Genomic DNA, 14095 nt, shown 5'->3' on the forward strand with positions numbered 1-14095 from the left:
GGACCATCCTAAGTGGTCAACCAAGCACATCTAGCTTCATCTCCTCTCCTCGGAGTACTTCGTGGCCTCGGACCCCCGCTTGGGGCCCGTTCCTCGCACAGCTTACAGCTTCGCGTCCTCTCTCTCTCACCCCTCGCGCCGATCTCCCCAAAAGCCCGTCAACAATAGCTTACAGACTCAGAAGAAAAAAACAACATTAATCCCAATTGGTTTACAAAGGAAAACAATTCTCGTTATCAGTAAATTTTAACCCAAACAAGTTTCAGCACTCTCTCGCAACAAAAAAACATTCCTCCTTTTAACAAAACAAAGAAGCCATTTTGATTACATACACAGTAACAAAGAAAAAAGAAGAAACCCCCTTTACACTCTCTCCTCACCAAATAAAAGTCATGTCCTCATGATTATTAAATAACTCGCCACCTTTCCTGCCAACACACCGTATCCCAAGCACAAGCAGTGACATCTCCTCCCCACACAGTAAACCTCACGCGCTGTTCCTCAGGCGCTACATAGCCAACTATCTGGGAGTTCCCTAACCCTTCTGAGAGCTCCCTACCCCCTCATCTAATCCCTTCAGGCTAGGACACAACTGGGGATACCTTGGACCCACTACCAACTCCTCTTTCAACCTCTCACTCATGCCCTCCACTGCACACAGCTAACCCTCCCCGCTGCACCTGACTCAGTGGGAGAAGGGCCAAAGGTCTCTTCCTCAATCGAGGGAAAGTCAGCAAAAGGCAGCATGTACGACACATCCAGCACATCATCCATCGAATCTGTATTCTTCCTCATTTCTGCGAGCGGTAGCTGCTGTTTGATCTTCTCCAAATGGAAACATGTGGCCTGCACTGCTCCTGCAATCTCTTCAGCCTCCTGCAAGTGAGATATCAGCGTCTTCTCTGGCCCCTGCAACTCTCGCCACAGGCTCAGCAGTTCTGACTCACGCATCCCGGCCATCTCAATCTGGGACACAGTTACTCCAACAGCTTCTTCCACCCCGACCCGAAAAGCAACCGTTAAAGATTGGCCAGCCTCCAGTTCAGTATTCACAGCACTTCTCTTCCTCCTGTCTTCTTCCAGATCAACTTTCAGGTTTTGCACTTCATTTGAACTGTCGATGGTCATCTTCAGGTTCCCTTCAAGCTTCCGCTACCCTCTTCCGCAATTTGTCTGTAATTTCTTCACCTCAGCAAACTCCCCTCTCCAGGTTCTCAGTTTGCTGTTGCCCTCAGTCAGACAACTTTCTTCGTTCTCTCCAACTTGTAAGTCGTCCAAATGGTTCCAGATCACTTTCTCCAGTTTCTCCGTCTTCATTTCAAACTTGATTCCGTAGAGACAGTCACTCAGGAGCTGCGACCTTCGCCAGCCCTGGCACGTGTCCAGAAAACACTTTAACTCTGTAGTTCTCAGCCGCTCCTGACGTCCTCAGCCTCTCATCATATTCTCCCGAGGAATCTTCGCCTCCTGCCGATAGACAGGGAGACAGTGCAGTCCGAGAAGCTCAGGGTTCCGATGCAGGGAGTATGATCCATTTGGAGAGATGGAGCGAGGGTCACATCGGAGTGTAGTAAAGGTGTCGTGGAGGCGGGAAGAAGTGCAGGGGCAGGATGTGAAACTCTCCATCAGATCGATTACGATGAAGTGGCTGTTGCGCATGCGGCTGTTTGATAGCGCGGTGTGTATCGATTTGATCTCTTGCGCGTATGAAGCGCTGCCTCCGCGCGGGCTATCCGGTGTCCATGTTTTTCGGCTCGGGTGGGTTTGGTTTGTAGCTCCCACACTGTAAATTGCCCACAGTGTTCCGTTACTAACCTGACTCAGTATATGAGCTTCATCATTCTACTCTGCGCGTTCGTTACAGCAGCAGTCCGTTGTGGTCATAGGGACGGGGAGTGAGGATGAATATCGCGAAGAACGGTTGAAGAAAGTGAAATCACGGATACGGTGTGGGAAGTACACGGTTCAAGCGGGCGGGGTGGGAGAGATCAGCGAGATGACACTGGTTGCTTGTTTCAGAGGGATTTTAGAATGGAAGCACTATAATCCCAGAATGCCCTGCAGGAGGGAAAGTCCTGTAATCGCTCAGTGCATTTATGCATTTTCTGACTCACACTTCCCTACCTCATCCCAGTCTCTCTCACTCTCTCTTTCTCTCTCTCAACCCTCAATGTCTATTTCCCTCTCCAACTCTCCCGCCTCTCCGTATCCACCAGTCCATTCAACCCCTCCGTCCACCAGGACCTAATCCTGCCTCTCTCTCCCTCCATTGACTCCCCAGTCCTGGTCTCTCCCTTCCACCTCTCCTTGTCAGGAATTTCTCTCCCTTCCCACCGTCACTCCTACCCTACCCATCACGCGCCACCATCTGGGGGCCTCCGCTTCCGAGGTCTGTTCTAATCTCTTTCCTGAGTCCGATTCCCAAATATCTCTCCTCACCTCAGATCTCTCGACTTCGGCGGATCACCACCCCCTCGTCTTTCTCCAACTCATCGATCTCTCTGTATTTCACCGGTCTCACTTCCGGACTCTCCCCCAGTCCCTCCGTCACAATTCTCTGCCTTATCTCTCTAACCTAGCTCTGTCATATAATTCTCCCTATACCCCGCCCCCCTCTCTCGCTCAGTTTCCGTCTCCCTCTGCCGTTTCTCCTCTCATAGAATCTCGGCAGCGTCTCTCACTCTCTCTTTCCCGTTCCACTCTTCTCAGACTCTCGCCGTCGATTCTCTATATTCACCAGTCACTTTGCACCCCCCCCCCACCCGTATCGCACATTCTATCTATCCGATCCCTCCGTAACCGCGGCCTTTTTTTCCCTACCCCTCTCTCTACTAGCTCCAAACCCTCGCGCTCCTCCGGACTTTCCTTCCGCCATTCTGTTTCTCAGCCAGTCACTTCCTCGGGCCCCGGTCTCTGCACCGCTCCACTCTCCGCCGGTTTTCTCTCTCCCGGCTATCCCTCTCCCGCTTTCTCCCGACACCAAACTCCCGACTCCGATCTCTCTCCATATCTAATGTCACTCTCCTACCCCCGATCTCTCTCCACACCAGATCCCTCGACGTCCCCGGCGTTTCTCTACCCTCCTCTTTCTCTCGCTACCTCACCAGTCTCTGTCCCCGTCTCTTTCTCCCCAGTCCTTCTCTCCCGTCTCTCTGGCCAGCGTCGACTCCTTACCCGGATAATAACTTTCCTCTTCATTGACTGCTCATGGAATGTCATGGAGTGAAGATAGCGTCCGAACCTACGCGTTTTAGAGTTGATATAATAAAAAAAAGATTCTGCAAATGCAGATTCTCTGTACCTCACTGATCATTAATGCAAGGGATGATTGTTGTAAAAGCGGCGCCCATCATTAAAGTAGTCCCCCCCCCAAAGGACTCGTCATTTACACAGTGTTACCATCGGGAGGGAGATTAATTGTACTGCTACCGTAGAGTTAACAAATTTCACGACGTATGCCTGTGATATTGTATCTGTTTCCAATTATGATTCAGTGGCAGCGGGGATGTGTCAGTTTTTTAATTAGTTAAAAGTATCTCAGAATCTCGTGAGACGAAGGGCTGTGCTGTACAGTAATACTCTATTATCTATGCTCTATTTAGTGCACAGTACCTCATTATTTAAGTCCAGTTAATTAATTATTTAAAGCTATGACGCCTTCCTTTCCGTACTACTCTCAATGCTCCTGATAATATTGCAGCATCATTTCACAACAATTGGCCATAAATATTAGTGACAGCCACAGGATGAATCGATAGTTTTGTTTGAAAGGGACTCGTCAAATACTACGTAATGAGTAATTGTCCTCGGTGTTCAGACTACGCTGGTCATGGGGTATGAAGGGAAGTATCTGGACAGTCAGGAACATTGGCGATAGTCAATATGGGCCAGCGCGTAGAATGTCATGTCTAACCAAACTTACAAAGCTTTACGACGTAGTTACTAGGAATGGTGTTGACGGCAAGGCAGTGGATGCCGTCTACAGGGACTAAATCAATGAGTTTGCAAGCGTCTGTATGGGAGGATGCTCGGGAAGGTTCTGTCGCTTGGCTTTAACGATGAGGTAGTAAACTGGATTAGCCTTTGGCAGTGTTGGGGAAGTGATTGGAGGCCAGTGACGAGAGGATTGCCGCAGGGATCCTTGTTGTGTACGTTGATATTTGCAATCTATATCAACGATCTCGATAATAATGTCGTTAACTGGATCAGCAAATTTCCCGAAGAACCAACACTATGGGTGTAGTTGACAGCGTGGAAAACTACCGGGCATCAGGCGGCATCTGGACAAGTTGGAGAGATGGGCTGAACAATGGTAGATCGGATTTAGCCCAGACAAGTGTTAGGTTTTGCACTTTGGCAGGACCAACCAGGGTTGGTCTGACACAATGAGAAATAAGGCACCGAGGAGTACGATGGAACAAACGAATCTTGGAAGACGGGGTCGTGGAAAAAGAAGCTTTTGACTTCATAGGCCAAAGTACTGAGTACGCGAGGTAGGACGTTCTGTTGATACTGTTTAAGATTTTACTGGGGCTTAATTTGGAATATTGTATGCTGTGGGCCTCAACTACCTGCAGGGATGATGTAAATAAATTTGAAAGAATATAGAAAAAATATTACACGGCTATTGCCGGGACTGGTTTTTTTGAATTGAAAGGAAAAATTACACATGTTAGCACTTTAATCCGAGCGGGTAGAAGACTGAGGGGAGATTCAATAGAGGGGGTGGAGTTTCAAGATGGCGACGTAAACATCTGCCTTTTAGGAGCTCTTCACTTTTCTAACTATAATCACTCTTTAATCAAATCTTTTCGAATTTAATCAAATGAGTTGATATTTTCGATTGACTTTTTTTTCTCTTAAAACTATATTTGATCTAACTTTGCCGAACTTAAAATGGCTACAAGTAAGAAATCGTCTAAGGAGCCTTTATCTATCGATGCAATTTCTAATCTTCTGGACACTAAACTTGCAAGTTTGGATAGCAAGCTGGAAAGTAAAATGGCAAGTTTGGAAAACACGTTTACCACGAAAATGTCTGAACTTGAAGGAGCTGTTAAATCGCTTGATACTAAGTTTCAGTCGCAGGCAACGGATATTCAGCGGCATGAAGATAAGTTGGAGACTCTTGAAAAATTAATTGTTGAAAAAGCATGTACACTTGAGGAGTTGGATAAGAAGGTACAATCGACTCTTAAAGTTGTAAATCAGCATAAGTTTAAAATTACTGATCTCGAAAATCGATCTCGCAGACAGAATTTGCGTATTATCGGGTTTTCCGAAAAAGTTGAGTCCGGTGATTTAACTGAATTTTTCTCTAAATTACTGTGGGAAATTTTCGGTGCTGAAGGTTTGCAATCGAAACCTGTTATTGACCGCGCTCATAGAGTTGCGAGGTTTTCGTCTATGAATGATAAACCACGAGCGGTGATTGTTCGCCTTCATTATCCCCGTGATAAAGAGCTTTTAATTCGATTAGCTCGTAAAAAAGGTATGATTTCTTACAATAACTTCCAATTTCGAATTGTTGAGGATTATTCTTATGAGGTTATGAGAGCCAGAATCGCTTTTAAAACAGTGATGGCAGAGATTCACTCGATTGGACTTAAACAAGCTTTAATGTATCCAGCGAAGCTTAGAATTGTGCTGGACGACAACAGTCAACGATTTTTCAACACTCCGGAAGAAGCGAAGAAATTTGTTGAAGAATTTCGATCTTCTACTGCAACTAGAACTATGTATTATGTGGAAGATTTTTCGGAGAGAGGATATCTTTCTATTTTAAGTTTTAACCTATGAAGCTGGATTATAACTTTTTATTTTTTGATCTATGGGTCGGGTTTTTTTTTACTATCATCATTGTTTATAGATGTTCTTTTTAATTTTCATAATATCTTTTTCTTTTCTTTCTGTTTTGGTTATATACGTTTATATTTTGCAATAATGATTTACCTTTTTTTAAGATGTCGTTTCTTTTTCCCGTAAGGTTCTGTTTTTTGCAAGCATTTATCTGTTTGCCTGTACTCAGATATGGGACGAATGTTCTGGATTTTTGGTTTTTTTTATATATATTGTACTGTTTATTATATCCCTTTTTTTAAATTTATTTTGTCTTTTAACAGATTGCTGAACTCACATTTGTATTTAGTAATATGGCTTTTTCAAAATGGCGTTTCTTCTTCCCATAAGCCTTTGCTTTTGAAACGTCATCTTGTATTTGAACACCGGATTTTTTTTTAAAGGTATATTACACTTTTAAATTTTGACGTTTATACTTTTTTTATTAATGATTGTTTGTTGTATTATATTAGTTTTCTTTTATTCTGAAAGATATATATATATATATTTTTGCAACTCTATATCTTAATTTGGGTGTTATATAGTTTTCTTTTAATCTTTTTTATAGAGCTGCCATCTTGAAATGGGGGTAATATTAGTATTAGATTATGCGCCTGCCGCTTGGCTTTTTTTCGAAGGGAGGGGGGAGGGGGTAGGGATCTTTTTTCACGCTTTTGCTTTTTATCTTTTTTTGCTTTGAGTTTATGGGCCGACTTTAAACTATTAATATTGTTGAGGTGTCATGTTCTCCGGTTGCTCCTGAATCAATTTTCCTCCTTCCTGAATTGTGGGTTATGTGTCTTTCTAACCTTTTATGATACACACAATTAATATTGGTATGATGGATAAATCTGTTAACTTTATCTCCTGGAATACTAATGGTTTAAATCATCCGATTAAACGTAAAAAAATATTTAAAGTATTCCATAGACTGAATGCTAATATTATCTTTGCACAGGAGACCCATATCAGGAGGGAGGATAATCAACGTTTTTTTAGGTTCTGGAAGGGTCAACAATTTCACTCGAATTGTACCGCTAAAATTAGGGGTGTGTCTATTTTTATATCGTTTACACATCATGAAATTATCTCTGACCCACAGGGTAGATTTTTGTTGATAACTGGCTTACTTTTCCATCGGAAAGTTGTTCTAGTTAATATTTATGCTCCAAACTTTGACTGCCCTGAATTTTTTAAAAGTTTATTTACTTCCCTTCCTAATCTAAATGAATATATGTTGATAATGGGTGGAGATTTTAATTGTTGTTTGAATCCTTCGATGGATAGATCTAAACCTATTCGTACTCTTCCGAACAGATCAGCCCTACTTATTAATTCATTTATGGTTGACTCGGGAATTACAGAAATATGGCGGTTTTTGAACCCTAAAGATAAAGAATTTTCATTTTTTTCACATGTATATCATAGCTATTCTAGAATTGACTATTTTCTTATTGATCATCGGTTATTAACGGATGTTATTGATTGTAAATATGATTCTATTACTATTTCGGATCATGCACCTTTGAAGTTATCTATTAAGATTTCGGACTATTCCAATAATATCAGATCTTGGAGGCTTAACGCTACTTTGCTTAAAGACCCAGAATTTATTACTTACATAAAACAGCAAATTGACTTGTTCTTCTCAACAAACTGTACTGAAGAAATCGACAGAGGAATACTTTGGGACTCTTTTAAGGCTTTTATTCGTGGACAAATTATCTCATATTCTGCTGGTAAAAGAAAACAAAGATATTTAGATATTGCTTTACTACTGGATAAAATCAAGGAAATTGATAAGATTTATTCCGTGACTCCTACCAAAGAACTTTATAAGAAGAGAGTTGAGCTTCAAATGGAACATAGTTTACTATTATCTTCTTCAAATGAAAATCAATTAATTAGGAACAGGGCTCAATTTTATATTCATAGTGATCGTACTGGTAAACTGTTAGCTAATCAATTAAAGGCTATCTCGACTAAGCGACAAATTATTAAAATTCGCAAACAAGACGGTAATTTAACTACTGATCATAAAGAAATTAATAATACCTTTCAAGATTTTTATAAATCATTATATCATTCAGAATTTGATGGTGACCAGTCCATGATAGATAATTTTTTTAACAATTTGAATATTCCTAAACTGATTGATGAAGACCATGGCCTGTTAGATGCTCCTATTTCTATGGTGGAAATAGGAGAGGCTATCTCATTAATGAATTCAGGGAAAGCTCCTGGTCCTGATGGTTATATAGTAGAATTTTTTAAAACTTTTTCTTCTTTGCTCTCTCCTTGGTTATGTGAAATTTTTAATGATGTTTGCTAAGAAGAGATTACCTCAATCTTTTTATGAAGCTAATATTTCTCTAATTCTTAAAAAAGATAAAGATCCTACTTTATGTACATCTTATCGCCCTATATCACTATTAAATGTAGATTCTAAGATTCTTACAAAAATTTTAGCTATTAGATTAGAAAAAGTACTATCTCAGATTATTTCAGAAGATCAAACTGGTTTTATGAGGAATCGGTATTCCTTTTTTAATGTTAGAAAATTGATTAATAATTCATACTTCACCACCCACAGTCCCAGAATGTGTTATTTCATTAGATGCTGAAAAAGCTTTTGATAGAGTTGAATGGATATATTTATTTAATACATTGAGAAATTTTAATTTTAGTCCTAACTTTATATCATGGATTAAATTAATATATCATAAACCTGTTGCTTCTGTTTTTACAAATAACTATAGATCCTCTTTTTTTCAATTATCTCGTGGTACGAGACAAGGCTGTCCCTTAAGTCCTTTATTATTTAATATTGCATTAGAACCTTTAGCTATTGCTATTCGTGAATCTCCTAATATTTTTGGTATTACCCGTAAAGAGAAGTTATACAAATTATCACTTTATGCTGATGATTTGCTGTTATATATTTCTGACCCTGATAGGTCTATTCCCGCTATTTTATCCTTGTTGGTTCAATTTGGTACTTTTTTCTGGTTATAAACTAAATTTAGATAAGAGTGAATTATTTCCTTTAAATGCACAAACTTTATTGAGTGATAGGATACCATTTAAAGTTGTTACTGATAACTTTACCTATTTAGGTACAAAAATTACCAAGAAATATAAAGATTTATTCAGACTGAATTTTTTACCTATGCTTCATCAAAATCATCAACTTACTACAAGATGGTCTCCTTTGTTTTTATCATTAATTGGTCGGATTAATGCTATTAAAATGATGATTTTATCGAAATTTTTATACTTATTTCAAGCCCTACCAGTTTTTATTTCTAAATCTTTTTTTGATAACATTGATTCAAAAATTTCCTCATTTGTGTGGCAAAATAAAAGCCCTAGGTTAAGTAAAAAGCAATTACAAAAATCAAAAAAAGATGGTGGTTTAGCTTTACCCAATTTTAGATTTTATTATTGGGCAAATAATATTCGTAATTTAATATATTGGAAACTAGATTTGGATTCACCACTGTGCCCACAGTGGGTAAATTTGGAATGTAATGAGGTAAAGGGATATTCTCTATTCTCTGTTCTTGGTTCTTGTCTTCCTGCGGATTTAGTTAAATTTAATAAACAAATATCTAATCCTGTTATTAAACATACATTACGAATTTGGTTTCAATTTCGTAAGTTTTTTACTTTGAAAAACTTTGTTCTTGACAGCCCTATCTTACTTAATTTCTTTTTCAAACCCTCTTGGACAGATCAAGCTTTTAACATATGGAAAAGGAAAGGTATAAAATGTTTTCGTGATCTCTTTTTTGAAGATACTTTGATGTCATTTGATCAACTTTCCAACAAATTTGAATTACCTAAATCTAATTTTTTCAGATATTTACAAATTAGAAATTTCTTACATAAAGTTTTACCATCTTTTCCTAATTCAACTTTGGTGGACTTTACAGATTTGATTTTTACCTTAAATCCTTGTCAGAAGGGATTAGTAGCTTTTATTTATAATATGATTATGAAGATACAACTAGAAATATCAGTTAGAATTAAACAAGAATGGGAAAAAGAACTTCGATATAATATATCAACAGATAAATGGGAAAAAATTTGCAAATGGTTAATTCTTCTTCTATATGTGCTAAACATGCTTTAATACAATTTAAAATTGTACATAGAGCTCATATGTCTAAAGATAAACTTGCTCGATTCTATTCTCATATTAACCCTCAATGTGACAGATGCCATTCAGAAGTGGCCTCATTGACCCATATGTTCTGGTCATGTCCCACTTTACATAATTACTGGAAGGACATATTTACTACTATTTCCTCAATTTGGAATATAGATTTACAACCTCATTTTATTACTGCAATTTTTGGCATACCAAATGAAGATGGTAATCAGTTTTCCCCTTCAATCAGACGAATGATTGCTTTTGTAACATTAATGGCCAGAAGGTCTATATTACAAAATTGGAAAGAAGTAAATCCTCCTACCACATTTCAATGGCTTTCTCAAACTATTTCTTATCTGAGCCTGGAAAAAATTAGAAGCACTATTTTTGACTCATCAATTAAATTTGAAGAAACTTGGAGACCGTTTATTCGACATTTTCATATGAATTAATTTGGCCTTTTCCAGACCTTCTTTCTGCTTATTCATGTTCAGGTATGGAGTTCTGGAGATTTTTGACACTATCATATACTTGTAAACTATTATTATTGCCCATGTTAGTTTAGTTTAGAGTTTTATTTTTCTTAATATATTCTTTTTTTCACATATTTTCATTTTTTTTTCTTTTTTAATGGTTATTTTTGTATTTTTTTCATATATAATCATATGGACCTGATTGATTAAGGTATTTTCTTCTGTTGATGTTTAATAGGATATTGTTATCTTATTATCAATGTGATTTCAAGTCTATTGTATTCATAATTTACTCATTATTATGTTATTTTTTTGTGTACATGTGAAAATCAATAAAAAGATTGAAAAAGAAAGAAAAAGAGATTCAATAGAGGTATACACCGTTATGAGGTGTATACAGAGTGTGAATGCAAGCGGGTTGTCTCCACTGAACTTGGGCGAGAATACAACTAGAGGTCATGGGTGAAGGGTGAAATGTGAAATGTTTCAGGGAAACATGTGGGGAAACTTCTTCACCCAGAGGGTCGCCAGAGTGCAAACAGCGCTGCCAACTCAAATGGTAATTGAGATTCCGATGTCAATATTTAAGAGATGATTCGATGAGTACATGGTTGAAAGGGATATGGATGGCCATGGTCCATGTGCGGGTCGATGGGAGTAGGCAGTTTGAATAATTCCTCACGGACTGAGGACTGAAGTCCCCGTTTCTGCGCAGAGGTTGCATCTGGCTGTCTGACTGTATATCTGGGTTAGAACTTTAGTGTTTCACAGGACCGACGAATCTGGAAAGTCGTTGATACTGTTCGCTCCCTCTGTCCTTGCGCACACTGAAGCATGGAGACTGAGTAAAATGGATGGCTATAGCATGAGAAGATGGAAGCGCAGATGTAAGATGATAAAGGGAGTATCCCACCACACGTAAGGCGGTAAAGACAATAGTTGCGGGTTGGGTGTGGTTGTGTCAGTGGTCCCAGCACAGTGAACAAATCTGTTGCTTCAGCGGTGGTAATGGGGATCATTCCTCCCGATACTACACAGCAAAGGTTTCATTTAATCCGAATCCTATCCTTTGTCGGAAATTGGAGGTCAAAGATCCTGGAAGTCGTCGGATGTGTGGGGACGTCATGTTTTAATTGTGTTGAATATTAACTCGTGGACGATACGCTGCTTTTATGCGTCTCTTTGTCTTGGAGTCGAAAGGCGTTGTTAAGTGTTATATGATTCCAATAACAGATGCTTGTTAACCATTGAACAAATAAGAGCATGTCATTTTCTGTGATGTTTTGAAAATATGAATGCATTGCAGTTTTAAAATATAGCACGAGGTTTCGACATAAGTGAGTTCAATTGAAAGAGAAAGAGAAAGATTACGGCTTTATTTAAGTTGTGTGTTTCTTTTCCTTGTGTTGGGATGATTGAATTAATCTTCTTTTTCTCTATGCACGCGACTAAAAATTGTATCATCTAGCGAAAAGTGATTACCCGGAAGTGATGGAATTTCGAAGGCTGCATATCCTTCCGAAGTTCTATGAAGTGCTGATGTATGCTGGCCTCAGCTCTCCACATCTCACTCTCCTAAGTTCTTCAAAGTACGTGCTGATGCCTTTTGCTTTGCAAGTTGTTTAATCTCCAATTGCTGCGATGGCATTGAAGGAAGACAAGAGTGAGCCCGGATGTTTGCTTTTCTCTCCCTGCGTTTTTAGTTTGTGCAGTTTTGTATGTTTCATTGATTAGTAATTTCAGAGATAGACATGGATCTCATACAGGCCATGTGGATTCAGAGTTAAATGTTTAAAGTTTGAGCGTGTCTACACCCGATACGATAAAACCACGATATAGAATTTTTGGGATAAATTGGTGTGTACTTGAATTGGGAATTCGGAATTGTGATATTGGAAAGCTGGTTATTTCACTGAGTGCCAGAAGCTGCTCTCAACACTTTTAAATTCAGGTTTTAAGTTGTAGGTCTCTATTGGAAAAGATTGTTTTGAGGTCATTGTAGCATTTCCGTTGTAATATGTAAATGGAAGTTTAGATAACGCGCTGGTGAAGTCAATAGCTCAGCAATTGTTTACGTCATCAGCCCTAATTCCATAAATTATCCAGCTGCTGCTGTGTTGTCACATTAAATCGATTATTTCCCTCAGCCTGATTACTCTGAATACTGTAACTGCAGAGTCCAAAAGTTGTAAAATGTCCCAAAATTTCCACCCTCCTAGCGGGACGAGGCTGCCCGCTGTCTTCCAGCCAGTATTCACTCTATCCACTACATTATCTGCCTTCTGTTAGGAAGCCAATTATGAAACAACGCAGGATTACCTAGATTCCATGCCCCCTGACTATCTGAATTAATACACCAACATCGACTATTCAGATTCTTTTGTTTGTCTTATTTTCACTTTTACAAATAATTCAATCTGGCTCATATAGGACAACATACCTCTCAAAGAGCCACGTTCTCTCCGTAGCCAGACTACGTTTCTCCAAGTACTCATAAATTTCATCTTCAATAATCCTCTACAATAGTTCACCCACTACTGATGAAAGACTCACTGGCCTATAATGAAACGAGTATCGCTATTATCTTGCCTCAACAAATGAATAACATTTGCCACCCTCTACCAGTTCTACTCCCGAGGCCAGGGAAAAGACAAGTGTCCTGTCCACACGCTCAGCAGTCTTCGCTTCCCTTCCCAAATCATCTGGACTATATCCCTTCCATCACCGCGGACTCATCTATCATAGAGTTTTCCAAGTTTCCAGCGCATCCTCTTTCTCAGCGTCGGAATGTTCTAACATATCTACCTTTTTACTTTGTATTCAATTTCATCAATGTATTCAGTGAGGAGCTTCACTGCGTTCTTGGACTCCAGGCACAAGTTTATCTCTTTTACTTCCGATCAGCCCACACTCTTTCTAGTCATCCTCCTGTTGTTCAGACGGCAACACGCCAAGGACATATCAAGTCCCCATCTAACTTTTCTAAGTCCATTGGTAAATTCTCATTTGTTTGCATTGTGACCCTCCTTCACTCTACCTGATCCTTTCTCCTTAAACCTTATGAACCTTTCCTTCTTCCTCTTTACGAGTTGTTCCAACTTTATTGTCACCCAGGATTACTTTATGCTATCATCCATTCCCTGCGACAATCAGAAAAGCCCTCACTGAAACCCATGTCAGTGTTCCCTAAACAATCTCCACACATCTCTTGCGCATTTCCCTGAGTACATCATTTCCCAATGTACGTTCCCAATTTCCTGACAGGAAGCAGACTTCCAATTAAACATACTCCCTGCTCCCTAGTCCTAACCTTGTTCAAGGTAAATAGAGGGCAGATCTACCCTATTGCTCTGAAATGCTGACCCACCGAGAGATTTGTCAACGGATACGCTTCCTTTTCTAATATTACATCCGGTATGGACTGTTCGCAGGACCGCCTGTCTTCATATAGTGACATGAATCCTTCCTGGACACAACTGAGAAATTATGCCATACCTAGAACTTTTACCCTGGGAAGGTGGCAAATAATATTGCGAAGTTTCAGTTAGACGTGTCAATAACATGGCCGCTGTCCAATATCCGCTTCCCGATCTGCTATTTACCGTCCCCGTTGTATTTATTTCTTTGA

The sequence above is a fragment of the Hypanus sabinus genome, unplaced genomic scaffold (genome assembly GCF_030144855.1).
Source record: "Hypanus sabinus isolate sHypSab1 unplaced genomic scaffold, sHypSab1.hap1 scaffold_125, whole genome shotgun sequence".
Taxonomy (NCBI): Eukaryota; Metazoa; Chordata; class Chondrichthyes; order Myliobatiformes; family Dasyatidae; genus Hypanus; species Hypanus sabinus.